Source organism: Bidens hawaiensis, unplaced genomic scaffold (assembly GCF_021521415.1).
Source record: "Bidens hawaiensis isolate Kalapana, Puna unplaced genomic scaffold, B.hawaiensis_p1.1 tig00010132_1, whole genome shotgun sequence".
Taxonomy (NCBI): domain Eukaryota; kingdom Viridiplantae; phylum Streptophyta; class Magnoliopsida; order Asterales; family Asteraceae; genus Bidens; species Bidens hawaiensis.
The window spans coordinates 847360-864846 of NW_027491767.1; the positions used below are offsets into that span (position 1 = coordinate 847360).

General features: G+C 33.2%; 1 long non-coding RNA gene and 1 pseudogene across 3 annotated transcripts; one reads left to right on the forward strand and one right to left on the reverse strand.

Moving 5' to 3' along the window:
• Positions 1-140: 140 nt before the first annotated feature.
• Positions 141-1504, reverse strand: LOC143534324 (protein ELF4-LIKE 4 pseudogene; annotated as a pseudogene). 2 transcript variants are annotated; one of them, XR_013135533.1, is made up of 3 exons: positions 1487-1504; positions 1300-1365; positions 141-764 (listed from the first exon to the last, which is right to left on the reverse strand). The product of XR_013135533.1 is annotated as a protein ELF4-LIKE 4 pseudogene, transcript variant X2 (transcript). The 2 variants fall into 2 exon arrangements; XR_013135532.1 differs by having other exon boundaries at positions 1300-1501.
• A 4150-nt stretch (positions 1505-5654) lies between these two features.
• On the forward strand, positions 5655-11134 carry LOC143534325 (uncharacterized). The gene is made up of 3 exons (XR_013135534.1): positions 5655-5819; positions 5909-6091; positions 11048-11134. It is a non-coding gene; the product is annotated as an uncharacterized LOC143534325 (long non-coding RNA).
• Positions 11135-17487: the final 6353 nt, after the last annotated feature.

Consider the following 17487-nt stretch of genomic DNA (forward strand, 5'->3'; position numbering starts at 1 on the left):
TGAGCCTTTTTTTTTGTAACATATGTATGTCCAAATTCAGTGTCCAAACACACCAATAATCACATTCTTAATTCAACACAAACTTTTCATTATAATTATTACATAAACAAGAATTACACGGGCGATTATTGTTATTATTATACTTATTAATCCCCCTTTCGGGTGTCATTTCTTATGAATTACAAGGTTTTTCAGGGATCATTGAAATCCATGAAACGGAAAGTAACATAAACGAAACGAAAACATGCATGAATCATGTAAAAAAAAGCTAAAAAGACACTTTAAACAAAAATTACAACATGGTTATGATGTTTAGTAGCTTGAATTGCCAATTATGAAACAAGATGAATCATCAGTTCATCACAACTAAAGACTCAGTTACCTTTAACCTGATCGCCCTCTCTTTTTGCCATCAGATCTAGTCGTGCCACCGGACTCCGACTCTGCATCCATTGATTTGCTAAACGAGCTTGAAAGATCACCGTAAAGATCAACCACCCATTTAACATTGTTGTTGAGCTCTCTAATTAAACCGACATTTCTTGTTAGGTTAACGGGCAGTTTAGATTCTTGATTCTGGTTGATCTCGGTAATCAGCAGCCGGTTTTGGTCCAATATGTTTTGAACTTGTACAAAGCTTTTTTGAAATGTCTGCAACACTTTCCCATCTACTCCTAATTGTGATCCATTCCCAATTCCTGAAAATATATCCCCATCCATTTGTTTCTTCTTTGTCGAAATCAATTCCGCACAAGATTAAAGACCTGTAATTTTGTAAAATCAAACAACAAGAATACACATGAGTCATAAAAAATATCATCTTTATGTAGGGGTGAGCAATAACTGAAAACCAAATTAACTAGAAAATTGATTATCAATTTTTTGTACACTCGGTTAACCGAAATTAACTGAACCGAACCATTTATATTTTCTTCATACGTTTCAAGCTTTTATACCGACATTTCATGTATCCCATGTTTTATACCTATATTGCATGTATTTATACCTCAATTTCATATATTTATACCTCAATTTCATGTATTTATAAGAAAAAAAATAAACCCAAGTTTGGTTTTGGTTATTAACCGAAAACCGAGAAACTAAGCGAACCATGCACACCCCTATCTTGATGGGTCCTAGCAATAATTGAATTCATTAATTGGTAATTAGAGTTAAAAAAATGATAATGATGGTATATAAAATTGAAGATATAGATATAGAAAAGATGGCATTTGATCGAACACCTGGAAGGCAAGGCAAGATTACAGATAATGAAATTGGGTGGAAGAATGAATTTACCTGGGAAGTAAAGAAAAGAATATTATTTGCAGAACACTTTAAGGCTGCTGAGATTAACCAGAGATCCTGAAATCATTAGCAAGCAATACAGAGAAAGTGAGTCCTTTATATATACATATATATATATGAGATTTGACAGTACACACGATGCGTATTTGTGTTTCTCTCTGCTCGTTTACTTGACCACCTCCGGGTGTTTGTGTTTGTTTCTTTTTTTTTTTTTTCAATCGAAGTTTTATATAATTTACTATAAAACGATTACAATAAAGTGGCAGGCAAACGGGCAACAAGCTGCGCCGCAACCCCCTTTTGAACAGTAAAGCCAATCCTGCTAAAAACGAAGCTTTGGGACCTAGAAGCTGAAGAGGTTCCGTGTACGACGCGCTGAACCCTACTCAAAAATTTCACAGCCTCTTGAGCTAGAAAACCAAATGTATCAAAGGCAAATGGTAGAAAGACATGTTGATTATCTAAACAAGCTTTCTCGTGTTTAACAACTTTGGCCGATTCAGCCTTCAACGCAGCCTGACCCACAACAAACCCACGGTCCCTGAGCCCAACAAGAGGAGACACTCCTGTAAGATCCACACAGGCGTGTTTCCCCCCTGCCCACCCGAACACAAGAAACAAACAAAGAAAGAAGACAACGACTTTTGAAGCAAAGGTGATGAGAATATGAGATGCATTATGGATTTATCATCGATTAATCAATACATAGAATTTGTAGATTAATCTTTATTTGTTTAAAATTGGTTAAAATTGAAACTTTTATATATAAAATTTGGAATCTATATGTATATTTGAAAATTTACATATAAATTATGATCCGACTAATCATATTAATCCTCATTAATCGCTAGTCCCTACCCCATCGCTTGACTAGCGCCTGACGATTTCTGAAATACCGAGTACAATACAAAGTCGGGTGGGTTGTTTTCTGGACCGGATCTAATGCGACCTTGTTCTTTTTTTCAGAACAACGAGTTTCTTGTATTTAGACTACCGTACTCTCTAAATTTAGAGAGTCTTGTTGCCCCACTATGACTAGACTATGTTGTCTTAACCAGACTCAAGCTGGCTTTAGAGTTCGGTTTGGGCGTTCCCTTGAGAAACCATACCATACGGCGGACTGAGACTTGACAGTCGTGCCGCCACAGGAGCATAACACTCTGGAGTAACACACATGGAACGAAAACTGAGGTGGGCTCGAGATTCAAACTTCCAACCTTACACAAAACCTGGCTCAAATAATTCATTGTCAATATGTTATGATCCATCTAAAATGACACAAGTGAGATCAAGCTTGAATCTCACTAAAAAAAACCAAGTAGCGTACCGCTATACCACAAACATAAATTTTGACATATATGGACCGTATCTAATCCGACCTAATCCTCAATTTTCTTTCTTGATTTTGACATAAAGTTAGTTCATTATTATTGTGGTTGAAACCATGATTCACTTGCCTTTTAATGTGAGAGATCCAATCAATGTTGCACGTTGAGAGGTAGTAGTATATCTACTCCATCTTTAGTAGTTTATCTTATTGTTTTTCCTTTTGCAAAAAATATATATTAAGGTCCATTTTGAGCACCAAAAATAGAAAATTAAAGGTTTTCGGTGTATTCAATAACCTTCTTGATTGGATCACTCTAGATATTTACAAATAAAAAAATAATTAAATAATAATGAAACTAACAAGCTGAGTTCGATCTTTAGACAACAAGCTCGAAACGAGCCTAGATGAGCCCAGGCTCAGCTTGGCTCGTTTACACTATACTACACGTATATAACTTTATTGATTATATAAGTTTTTGATAATTCAGGAACTTATCCTACTTTCGCAATCAATTGATAGATTGACGAATCAAAACTTAAATCATTCAAAATAACACCAAATTAACAGCGAAATAACAATATTTCATATACATAAAGTGAAAACGTTGCCAGTCCATCAATCCATATGCAAATTAGGACCACTGAAAACAATCAGTCTGCATAAAGAAAATGCAAATTATAATGAAACACAATTTTCATGTTTATTTAAACTATCAAATATACACCTAGAAACCCATTTTGTATCTCAAAATCTCGAATAGGTTAACTAAAACCCAACCGTTTACTTCTTAGATAGTCTTGATTCATTTCATTTCAACTAGTTTATTATGCATCTTTTTCGCACACTTGTTGCAATCTGCAACAGCAATAAACCTAATATATGAATATATCACTATGAGATAGGCTAACAAAGATCTCAAATGACATAATTTTAATAATATTTAAAACTAACAACTGTCACAATTTACATAATGTTCAAATCTACAAAATAATCCGTTATTCATAAAATTAAATAATGATTCTCATCCAAATATTCCTATCAATACGCATAGAATTTATCGGCAATAATCTCTAATAGATATTAAAATTTCAAAGAATTTTCAAAATAAAACCCTTAAGAATTAACTACCATTTTAATTCATCAAGAAGACTATCAATATCAGAGAAATTCCAGTAAAGGCGTAGCGCAACAATAGCTGCCAAATTATATGTGTTTTTTAAAGTCCACCATAGAATTACAATGCCATGTAACGAAAGTAAATTGAAGATGGAATAGAATTATAAGGAAGAAATAAAAACAAAATTAGAAGGCAATTCCTCTAAATACATGAATAATCACACTAGCAGATCATGTTTTCATACAAAAAATTGATATTTCATATATAACCTTGGTAACCCTAGCAGGGACGATCTGAATTGGAGCAGTTGCTGATACATATGTAAATTGATTAAAGATGGAATATAAATATATAAACCGATTGAAGATGAAATACAATTATAGTCGTCATTTGCAATCATCAGCGTTCAATTGGGGTCGGTTTCAACTCTTCAAGTGATTTTACCATAAATTCAACGGATTGCGGAATTAATTGCAAACGTTCAACGCAATTGAAGGGTGCCGGATAATTGATTACAATGCTCCAGCGAGGATATGAAAATGATCGGAGACTTGATAAACATTTAATACAAAGGCGTCTCATGATATAGAATGCAGGGAGGTGAAAGTTGCCTATATACATTATAATGTAATAATAACTATTGGGGGTGCCCGCGCGTTGCGGCGGGGACACAATGAGTGTTCAGTTGGTAGCAGTTTGGTTTGTTATGATATTGACATCTGCGGTAGCAAAATTTATATATACATATTCGGTATATATATATATTTATTTAGTGGTGCTGTAAAAGTATTCACACTTATTTATGTATTGAACATATAAAAATTTCATGAAATTTAAACGCATAAAATAAACCAAAAGTAAGATAATAAAAAAATATTAAAAAAAACATATATACCTAAATTTAGAAAAAGTATAACATTTAAAAATCATTATCTAATAATAACAATATTACTTATCTCATCAATTTTGGTTAGTTATAATTATCGATATCAAATGTTTTAGTATAATAAAAATTCAAATCAAACTAAATGTTAAATGCTTCATCTTAGGGTTGTTAAAAACTCAAATTAAACTAAAAGGTCTATTTTATACTTTTCTTAAAATTAAAGGGGTTGATATGATGGATAGAATTAAAAACTTTCAAAAACTCGCATCCCTCCCCTTCAAAGTTTCAACAGAGCTGCCAGTTAATTAAAAAAATAAATAAAATAAAAAACCATCACACATAGAGCCTCGAACACGGGACACGAGTGTTTTTAACAAATGCCTTGGACCGTTACACTAGTCTAGCATCTGTGTTGGTGGATGCACTCGAGTTTTATAAGGGGTGCACTCTTGATTTTATATATCACACTACAATATAATTTCAAAACATGGGGGGTTCCCGTGCGCCCCTACCTTCCATGTAAATCCGCCCCTGGGACGTGGAACAAGTTCCTACGTGTCGTTGGAAGGAGCGTAAACATTTCCCCGTCCATTGTATCCTTCCAATGTGGATCACATATAGCCCGCACCATCGTAGGCAATGGCTCAAAAGCAACCAAAAGGTTGATCATATGTTGAGGACTGAGCGAGCATGTTCGAAACCGAGTAGTAATGTTCGATACCCTCTCACTAATTTTTAAACTAGATTTATGAATTTTAAAATCCGATAAACAAAACAGGATTCCCTATTTCACCAAAACCCTTGTCCAAACATATACGGGTGCTCTTCGCGTTAAATTTTCGGGTTTATCAAGTCCAATTTGTAGGTTGTGCTAATTGAGTTTCGAGTATTTAACCGACAATACTATAACTTATTGGTTAAAAGAAAATGTAAAACACTACAAAACAAAACTATATAGTTATCTCTACATGTAAACGTAAAATAACAAAAATACTAAAGCAACATAATTTAAACACACAATTTGTAAATTAATAACAAACCGAGTGTCTCACTCACCCCTGTACCAACCTTCATCCTGCCCTCACTCTCTCCGTACGAGCAGTAATTATAAAGCTAAATCTCCGTCACTCTTAGGTGAATTAAGCCATGGATTACGTCACAATTCACGCTTAAAAAAGGTATATCTTCCTAATTCAACTCTTAGTTCATATTCGCACTCAAATTAGCAATTAGGTTTACTCAATTTAGGGTTTTCGTCAATTGCTAGGGTTTTTTTTGGGCGTAATTACGGAGAATACGGTTTACTGTGACTATAATTGATTGGAATTGAGGAAACGAGATGACGGATTTAGATCAGTTGTTGACGAAGAAGGTTGCGGATCGATATTTAAAGCCAGAGGTGTTCGGTGAAGGTACTTAGGGTGTCGTGTTCAAGGCGATTGATACTAAGGTATGATTACACTGCATTGTTAACTGTTCTTATTGGTTTATCGTAAACGAGTGAAAGCTTGTACTGAATTAGGTACTGGTAGTGGTATTGTTGTAAATAGCGGAAAATACCGAAAACATGAAAAACGAGAGTTAGTAACGCTACTTGTATTCGGTAAAAAGTGCTTGTACGTCCCTAGCTTATGGCTATGATTTGTCTGGCTATTATGTTGCCTATGCAATGTAAACTGCTGTTATTATCGGTTAGGGATGGGATCGGTATGGTGACTAGAAATACCGATACCGGAAACGAGTGAAAGCTCGTGCCGGATACTGTACCGATTTTTTTCAGGTTGGGTTGGTACCACTGAAAAAAGTGGAAAAATACCGAAACCGAATGGTATGGTTAGTGGAAACATGAAAAACGATTGCTGATTGTGTTTGGTTGTTGTCGGTTTGGTATGGGACTGGTATTCGGTAAATAAGTTCATCCCTAGCTTATTGCTATGATTTATCTGTTGCTATTATGGTGTCGTGTTCAAGGCGATTGATACTAATGTATAGTTACACTGCTACCCTGCTTGCGGTGCGAGCATATAATGTATATATGTGTGAACCCTCGGGTGGGCAAAAGTAAAATTGCACTAATTTTGATGTTATTTTACTAATCTCGTGAAAATAACGTTAAAAGTGGCGGAAGGTTAATCAGGCATAGGGCACATGCACCAATCAGCCGGTGTCCCGATGATTGAGTGCTATGTGCCTTATGTCCAAGGCTTGATGCAAAACTACTATCGAGCCGGGGGTCTCACCGGAAGCAGCCTCTCTATCCCTATGGGATAGAGGTAAGGCTGTCTACATCTTACCCTCCTCAGACCCTACCATAGCATTGCTATTGGTGGGATATACTGAGTACGACGACGACGATGATGATGTATAGTTACACTGCATTGTATACTGTTATTATTGGTAATCGGCTTAGCGTAGGATAAGATAGGTACTGAACTAATATACCGAAACAAGTGAAAGCTCGTATTGAATACGTAATGATTTTTCAGGTTCTTATATTGAAAATGCTGGAAAATACCGAAACCGAATGCCAGGGATACTAAAAACATAAAAAACGAGTACTGGTAGCGGTAGTGGTCGTGTTTTGGTTGTTACAGGTTCGGTACGGTATTAAGTAAAAATGCTCATCCCTAGCTTATCGGCTATCACTATGACTTGTTTGTGGCTATGTATGTGAAATTGGGGTTTTTGCGACTACTGAGTCCCATGGTCTTCAACAGATTATGATTATAGGTTCATTAAGTTAATGAGCTTATTGTAAATAGGTTAAATAGGTTCATTAAGTTAATAAACTTAGGGCTAACGATTCTAAACTCTTTATCGTGTTACTTATATTATGCATGATAATCTTGGTCCCTAATCCATGGCTTATGGTAAAATTCTAGCTTAACAAGAAACAAAATGCTCAGTTCATGGCGTTTCGAGTCGACACATATGCTATTACAGTTTATATTGTATATTTACTCTTTTATATTCTTTTTCTTTTTTATATATTTAGTTGTGATCTCTTATCAATTGCACACACATGCACAGCTTAATGGAAAATAGATACTAGATCGTGATTAAATATTCAATATTATGTTTTCTTGCTATATATTCAAACTGTAAGATTATTATTTTTCACAAATTGGTTTTATTACATGAAACAAGTTTTATATCTATTTTTGTTATTTAGTTAGCAAGGAAAAGTTAGTCACATAATTGCAAAGAATAAGGCCTATTACAAGTCCTACATTGTAACCCACATGGTTTCATAATGTAAAATGTGTAGGCAATATGTAGTGTAGGCCTATGTATTTCATGCAGTCCGATTATGTGTAGGACTATGTGAGTTCATGTGTAGGTTAGTACCTATTTTGTGTAGGACTATGTAAGCTAGAGTAAGTGTGTAGGTTAACTATAAATAGTTTAGGCTTGTGTAAGTTCTTGTGTAATTATTTGTAGGACTTGTTTCTCTTAGATGACTATATTTGTGTGTGTGTTATAGGGATATATTGGTTGGGTACGTGTAGCCTGACTAATTTAGTATAATTATATGTATGTGTATATGTGTATAAATACCACTAAAGAATAATATGATGCTTCATGTAGGTGATATTAAGAAGTGTAGAATATGTGTAGGTACTTATGTCATGTTTCTTACAATGATGAGTCGTAACTTAGAAGATTATGTAACATTTTCGATTATGTTACATAATCGATAATATGTTACATTTTCGATTATGTTATGATGAAAGTGAAAAAGGAAGAATATAGAGGTGATGCTCAAATTTGCTTGCAATGTGGAAGGTTCTTTCTACTATATATGCAACACCTACCTATTATGGTTTCAAATTTCAATTAGTGATTTATACAACAAAGTATTATTTAAAGAGGCATATATATGTACCAATAAAAATATAAAATGCATATTGTCTTTGATATTTGCATTATTTATACGTCGGTGAAATTCATAGTTTTTCTAGTTATTACTCTGCTTAACCTTTATCATCATTGATTTATAACAAGTTCACAAACTCTCTTAATCTTACTTCTAAATCCAAAAATTTTCATCCATATTTCAACCATCACCACTTAAACTTACCTTGATGTCACTAGGGGTGTGAACCAGAGCCGAGCCCGAACTTGACTAGGCTTGAGCTTGACTCATGAATCATTTTTTCAAACTCGGGGTCTGGTTGTTTGCTATTTAGTAATTAGGGGTTGTTTGTTTGCATATGAATGGAACCATTCAGATGTAAACATCTGATTCATTCAGACTTCAGACTGTTTGGTTCCAAACAGAAAAACATCTGAATGGTTAAAATTAGGTCTGAATCATTCAGACTTGTTGTTACTGAATGGGACAGAGGCTCATTCAGACCTGACTCATTCAGATCTGAATGAACCAAACAACCCCATTTACATACAATTTTAATGATTTTTTTACATATTTTGAGAAAAACTGACCCAACATGAACCTCAACAAGCTAATTAGGGTCAGCCGATTGGGTTATATAATTGGGTCGGGTTTGTTTATTTAAGATGAAAATCCGGGTTAACCCGCGGAATAATAACCCAGTTAAAACGTTTACTGGCAGCTCCGTTGGTTAGTCATCGATTCCGTCCACAATGGCTAACCAATTTCCGACCGTCAGTTGCTTCAACACAATGACCGACTTACAACAATTAGGGTTCTGAATCGAGCATCAATCTCGCACCATAAGGAATTTATCCGCACACCTGTATCGATCTAATTAACGCACGCCCTAAGGTAATAATAATAATAATACATATGAATCCGATATGTGATTCATTCATTCGTGACAGAGTTTGGTTATTACCGTAATTGCTTGCCAGTTAGGGTTCATTCTTTGGTATTTGCCTGTTAAGTTAGGGTTTTAGTCCATTTTGTTATGAACTATTACATTCCAGCTAGTATAATCACATTGATGTTTTGAATTCAGTTCACATTTAGAGTTAGAATTAGGGTTCTGAGTCGAGCATCAAATTCGCATTAGTTTGCGCGCCTGTGTCGATCACGTGCATAGTTATGGATTTCATGATATTAATTATGTGTTGTTGTGAGTAGTTTCTTGACAGGATTAGGTTTTTCTATTCACTTTTTCTTATTTCTTGCCAACCAGGGCTTTGGTTTGCTTTGTGGCTGTTAAGTTAGGCTACTTGGTTTACTTTGTTCTCACTTCTCAAGCTATATCGATATCATGCTATTTGGCGGTTAAGTTAGGGTTTTAGTTTATTATGCTATGAACTTGGTGCTATTCCTGTTAGTATAAGATTTAGAATGAGAAATGAGATCACATTGATCTTAAATTCGATTCACTTAATATTTCATAGCCCGAGGGGGATCTATTGTGCAACCGCTTATATTCTGTTAAGGAGCAGCTCTGCATGTTACAGTTTTGATGGAAACTATAGGAAATCTAATTGTACATGACAATGGAAGTTAACTTGTTTGAATTCTAATACTGTTGCCATTTGTTTATTTTGATTGTTTCTGATTGAGGGTGAGGCTGTCGGTTACACTTCACTTTTTAGTGGATCATTCAACACAAATGCATTTAAACATAAAAGGACCTTTACATTTACAAGGGACTCTTTAAAAGCATGAATATATATGCCATTGGTGGAAAATGCAGCAGGGGCAAAAAGGTAATTGTGGCTGCAAGTCCTCCTACAGATAATGCATCAATTTCTATTTTTTACAGAGCCACTTACAAAAGATCTTGTTGGATACCTTGCTTCTGGCTGCAAGCCTAAGGAAAACTGGAGGTACAACTTCTATTTGTATAGTTTAGAACCAAACCGAGCAATGCCTTGCTCATGTTCGTTCGTTAAGATTCTATCGGACAAGTGAACGGTTCACGAACACCAACCGAAAGAAGTTTCTTGTTTGTGTTCGTTCATTAAGGAAATGAACTTGTCCGTGAACGGTTCCGAACACAAAACGTGTTTTATTTGATTTGGCTAGCCAAGAATGGTTAGTGTGTCAATGGTTCGGTCCGACTACCAAGTTTGTGATGGTGTTTTTTTAACAATCATATTTATATGCTAATTTACATATAAATTAATCACATAATACTCATATCTAATATAGTTTATAGTTTTGCTTAAATCTATATGATACGGTTAGAGAAGTCATTACAAAATTTAAAAGTAACTTTTAATGAACAAACATTAACGAAGATAGATGAACACCTTATTGAACATTTGCGACCACAATTGAACGAACATGACCTCGATTGTGTTCGTTCATTTAGTTAATCAAACGAAATTTCTTGTTCATGTTCGCTCATTTATTTTTCGAACTTTCTGCTGAACAGTTTACTAACAGTTCGCCAGCCCTGTTTTTAGTCTTATCTTATATTTTTATGTATCATTCATTTTGATTAATCTTCATTGATAACAGAATAGGAACCAAACATGAAAAATTCGGTACGTATGACGTATGAACAGATTGCTGATCTGTTGAATGCTATTTCCGAGAGATCTTATGCCTATGCTTATGTTTATATATGCTTATGCGTATGTTTATACACGCTTATGCTTATATATTCTTATGCTTATGCTTATGTTTATATACGCTTATGCTTATATATTCTTATGCTTATGCTTATGTTTATATATGCTTATGCTTATGTTTATATACGCTTATGCTTATATATTCTTATGCTTATGCTTATGTTTATATACGCTTATGCTTATTTTATATAAGCTTATGCTTATATATTCTTATGCTTATGCTTATGTTTATATACGCTTATACTTATGTTTATATACGCTTATGCTTATATATTCTTATGCTTATGCTTATGTTTATATACGCTTATGCTTATGTTTATGTTTATATACACTTATACTTATATATTCTTATGCTTATGCTTATGTTTATGTTTATATACGCTTATGCTTATATATTCTTATGCTTATGCTTATGTTTATATATGCTTATGCTTATGTTTATATACGCTTATGCTTATATATTCTTATGCTTATGCTTATATATTCTTATGCTTATGCTTATGTTTATATACGCTTATGCTTATATATATATATGCTTATGTTTATATATTTTTAATGCTTATGCTTATATATTCTTATGCTTATGTTTATATATGCTTATTGTAACACCCCAACCCGGAGCAGGCTGACGTGTCACTATTACATATATCATAGACCAAACAAAAACCATTTAAATGAAATGAAAAGAATCCCATGGCAACCAAAAGAGTTAAAAACACTGAAAGATATTCTAAGTCAAATTTATTAAATGCTTAAATAAAAGAAAATTAAATCAAGTCCTTATTCTTGAGCTTCATTTTACTCTCATCACTGATCTCCCCGATTTCCCGAATTACCTGTTAGCAAATAAGACAGACACAAACAAGAAAATACGGCTGAGCCAAAAATTGCCCAGTAACGGAGAGAACAATAGTACAGGTAAAGGCATACATAAGACAAAACACATACTGAAATAAAACTGAAACTATTGCGGATATAAAACCACGTTTTAGACCGAACTATAATTAGATGCGAAACATAATCCGATACACGATCGGGACGTAATCTGAATATACTCAAATTTAACCAAATGCGTATACACATATCAAAACGGACCAGAAATATAGCGAAACAAAATATAATTACTAAAATACACGACGATGATGTTAAAATAAATAGGTCGTGTAATACGGAAGCACCCAGAGCCTAAACAGAGGGGTACACAGCTAGCTAGTCCATGCACCAAGGAGACGGTGTGGGTGGCGTGCACACATTGTTCCATCTCAAACAGAAGTCAGGAGTCGGAGCTAAGATCGATCTATACGCCTCTAAGTGGCCAAGGTACTACATGAGTACTTTCAGAGACGCCGTGAACTTTGATTACGCACTGTCACGATAAGTGCCATGTCGTTGACGCCCCAACGACAAGTCAAAAAATGCTCGGGTAACAGAGTGCTAAGCTAAAACCGTATAACTAAATATATTCAAATAGGAACATGCAACAAAGAGTACAAAATATATAAACTATTGCATGCTACAAAATATATTATATAAATAACTGAACTCAAAAGGTAACTGAGGCATACGAAAATCCATACTACAAAGTAACGGACTAGAGTCAATACTATGACTATGAGTAAGCGATAACAGAATCCGCACTACGAAGTAACGGAATATATAATACTAAGAGTAAACGAAACAGACTCCGTACTACGAAATAACGAAATATACTAAGAGGAAACAAAAACTGAAAGTGTACTACAGAGCAACGAAATATAATTAATACTTCGAGTGAAAAAAAACAGAATCCGTACCTTAATCAAAAGCGAAAACCAAAGTAAAGTCAATGTTGTCCGCCAATTGTATGAGAACCTATGGTTTAGTTTCTTGTAAGATTAATTTACATAACTTAATTTATCATGTTGGTGATTTGCTAGCTTACGGATTTTTCCGACGACGGACGCTTTTAGAATTCACGATTTTTATCAAGTTGTTGAAATCTCATTATTGTAATTTATTGCACTGTTCGTTAACCGACACCAAGTTTTTCATGGGATCAATAGTTTTTACATAATACATTTATCCATGTTATATGGTGATCTCAACTTTACATATTTGGTTTGATTAATTATAAAATAGAAGGCTACCTGGTGGGTTTAGCCAATCAAGTATAATAATAATATTACTCTATATACATCTTCATTTTAATTTTGGAGGCAGCACCAAACGTAAAGCTTTAAAAGTTTCTTCAAGAAACTCAAACCCAATTTCAAGTGTTAACGAACAGAACAAAACGAACCGACGGGAGACTTCTTTTGTTTAAATATTATTCTTTTGAAAACCTCATAAATTTCAAATGCATATTATAATTATAAAACTTTTCATCGCCGGAACAATCAACAAACCCGTACCATATTAGAATATGTTAAGAGCATATACAAATCAAAAGCGAATGATCAGAACTTTTTACCTCACAAGCCGAACAAAACCGAACGTATAATCGGGCGAGAACGGTGAGAGAACACGGGTGTGTAACGGTGACTGAACAGGCGGAACAAGACGTCGGATAGTGGGAAACAGCGACGGTACGCGACGGCTATAGAGGTTGTGACCGGTGGTTGCGGCGATGGATGTGATTGGCGTTCGAAAGGCGACAGAAGGCGGCGGTAGCTCCAACTGAGGCAGAGGTGGCGGATTATGATGGTATCTCCTAAGTATAGAATTTTCAGTGGGTTCGTGGGTTGATATATATATATATATATATATATATATATATATATAGCTGGATGCATATCTTTTTTTATCCAGATTCTTTTGAATTTCGATGGTTAGTTGGTAGCGGATAAGGGTGGAAATTTTGAAACTTTGATCCAAATATATTATTGAACCAACAGATCAAGATCGGTTCTCATGAGATGATATTTTCCTTTTAGTTTAAATATTTATTAACTTTGAAATATTAGATATTAATCTCACGAAACACAAACCCACTATAACAAGTTAGTAAAAGTGATTTTTATATCTGAAATGTTTGATGATTATATATCCGCCATTTATGTTTTATCGATTTTACGGAACAACACTTCTTCCGATAAGTGACTCGATTATTCGACATTTACTATTTTAGTATATCCAAATTTATTATTATTAATATTGCTATATAATACTAAAGTTCGGGTTATTATACTTATGCTTATATATTCTTATGCTTATGTTTATATATGCTTTGCTTATGTTTATATATGCTTATGCTTATATATTTTAACGCTTATGCTTATGTTTATATATGCTTATGCTTATATATTTTAATGCGTATGCTTATATATTCTTATGCTTATGCTTATGTTATGCTTATCCTTATTTATTTTAATGCTTATGCTTATATATTCTTATGCTTATGCTTATGTATTCTTATGCTTATGCTTATGTTTATATATGCTTATGCTTATATATTCTTTTGCTTATGTTTATATTTTCTTATGCTTTATGCTTATATATTCTTATGCTTTTTGTTTCAGCAATGTGGATATTTTTCGCGGGTCATGGTGAGATGATGTCATTCTCGGGAAGGTAAGAATGTTACTATACGGTTTAGGTTTTTTTATAATTTTTTTTAATATTCGAGTGGTTAATGTTCCAAAATAGGGTTTAAAAAAATACAATGGGAAGGGGTAGCATGGTCATTAAGTAAAAATTCGTTGATGTTGGGTATTTAGTTATTTATGATATTTAAAGTTTCGGCTAGGTATATATGAATTTTTCGAACTTATTATGAAATTAATCATGTATTCTATGTCTAAATTATGATTTGATATAAAAATGATTTTATATTTATTTTACATTTACAGGGTGGAGAGCCAGAGATACAAGATTTTATTCATGGATTAGGAGTCTTAAATCTACCAGCTCCAAAATCAAAGAAAATAGAGAAATCCGCATCTGAGTTTTTAGTTGATACGATTTCACAATATCCCGGTGAAGTATCTATACTTGCACTCTGCCTGTTAGCATATATATTCTTATGCTTATGTTTATATATGCTTATGCTTATATATTATTATGCTGGGTTGGTATCATTTAAGAACTTTAAAAAAGTTAAGAACTCTTAGGAACCCTTAAAAACCAAACAATTTTTTAATTTTTTTTATATATTAACATTATTTTAGAATAGTTTTATCATATTTTATATAAAAAAAATTTGATTACATATATTAATTACAAGTTTACATATATGTAAAATTTATGTACTAACAAATTTACATAGGTGTAAAACAAAACATAGATATGTATAAAAACTAATTTTCAAAATTGTAATCGTAGATATAGATATAGAAAATGATAAAACTACTCTCAAAGAACGTTAACATACAAAATTTTTTATAAAAAACGTTAGTTTTCAAGGGTTCCTTCAAGTTCTTAAATAATTTAACAGTTCTGTAATGATACTCATCCTTATTATGCTTATGCTTATGTTTATATATGTTTATGCTTATATATTCTTATGCTTATGCTTATATATATTTATGCTTATGTTTATATATGCTTATGCTCATAAGCTTATATATTCTTATGCTTATGTTTATATATTCTTATGCTTATGCTTATGTTTATATATGTTCATGCTTATATATTTTTATGCTTATGCTTATATATGCTCACACTGGTATAAAGTTACAAAAAATAAGGTACGAAACAAAACATTTATACTTACACTGGCATACATTAAAAACATATTAATACAAACCTACAAACCTGTCTGGCAGGCAACACCCAAAGATGTTAATCCGCGCTCAGCAAATTTATTGATCATTGCATGAACTTTCTTATAAAGATCTTTGCACACGCAAAGGGTCAAATCTGATTCAACATTCAAGATGAATAAGTCTTCTTTTTGTTTAATATTATTAGTGCTATGATATTATAACAAATTAAAAATAAATGCAAAAGAAAATGCAGACTTCCTTTTAGCAAATTAACCTGTGTCTTATTTTTTGAATTAATAAAATATATGTATATAGACTTGTCAAACACAAGATTCACTATAGAAAATGTCTCAAAAGACATGTGATTGATGATTTCTCTTTGAACATTGTCATATATTCAAAAGAACCAAGATTCATATATTTTGATCATCAATAAAAATTCAAAAGAATATTATAAACTAATTAGCTCACCTTTTCCCCTCTGACAGCAAGCTCTCTAGTATGTTTATTCCTCATAAGCAGCAAACTATGTAATCAAAATATTGGAATTAAATTAAAGTGTTTGCAGAGAAAAATTCCAATATCGCGGAAACAATACACCATAATTGAACATCAATTGATATGATCATTCATTGGAACCCAAATAAATATATATCACCACAAACCCTAATTATGCAAATTATGCAAACCAGATGTTGTCTTTGGATTCGCCATTGCTGATAAGGATGCATTCTTTGTTCTAACACCATTGACTTTGTTAAGCAAACGGTCTTTCGAAGGTGGAAGTGGCGATTGGGGATTCATGCAATGGAGGCAGAATGATAGTTTTATGGTGAGAAATAACATTGGGAAGACATTTGAAGTAATTGAAGAGAAATCAAACGGAAGGATTGAAGAGAAATTAATGTCACTGGAGGAGAAACGTAATTGAGATGGATTGTAACAGTTGAAGATGGTTAATTGCAATGAATGTAGTCGTCGGAATGAATTGAAGTCGCTGGAAACAAAAGTATTGAAATCGACCGGTGTGAAGCCCTCATAAATATTACGGCGTCTCATGTTTTGGAAGAGGAAAGGTTGCCTATCTCTATTATAATGTAATATAGATATAGATATAGATATGATTACTTGAGGTTTTAATCAAAATTATCATATATTTTAATGATAATTATCTTGACATATAACAAACCATAATATAATAAGTCTAGTTTAAACATGCACATGTGTGACATATTGGAATCATATATTATAACATAAGATAAATATTGAGAAGTCGGTGCCACAACAATTTTAGTAACCTTTTTGTTAATGTATTTCAGATATATAAATGGAAGACAAAACGAGATTGTTCCTTGGTAAGTTGGTCATAGCGTTTCTTTTTAGTCCACTTCTTTCCTCGCTGACCAGAGTTCGATCCCTGCTTCTTGCATGTTTTTTTATCTTTTTTTTCTTGTGTTTTAAACTAGAGCTCTCTCTCATGGACACTTTTCGGTAATTACAGATCACAATATGTAATAACAAAATGTAAAACGTCAAAATTTCATCCATAAATGCTTTTAAGTTTGTTATCCTTTTGTTTTACTTTTTTTGACTTTAAAGCAGATGTCGTAACAAACCAAACCAATATCGACTTAATTTGTGTCGG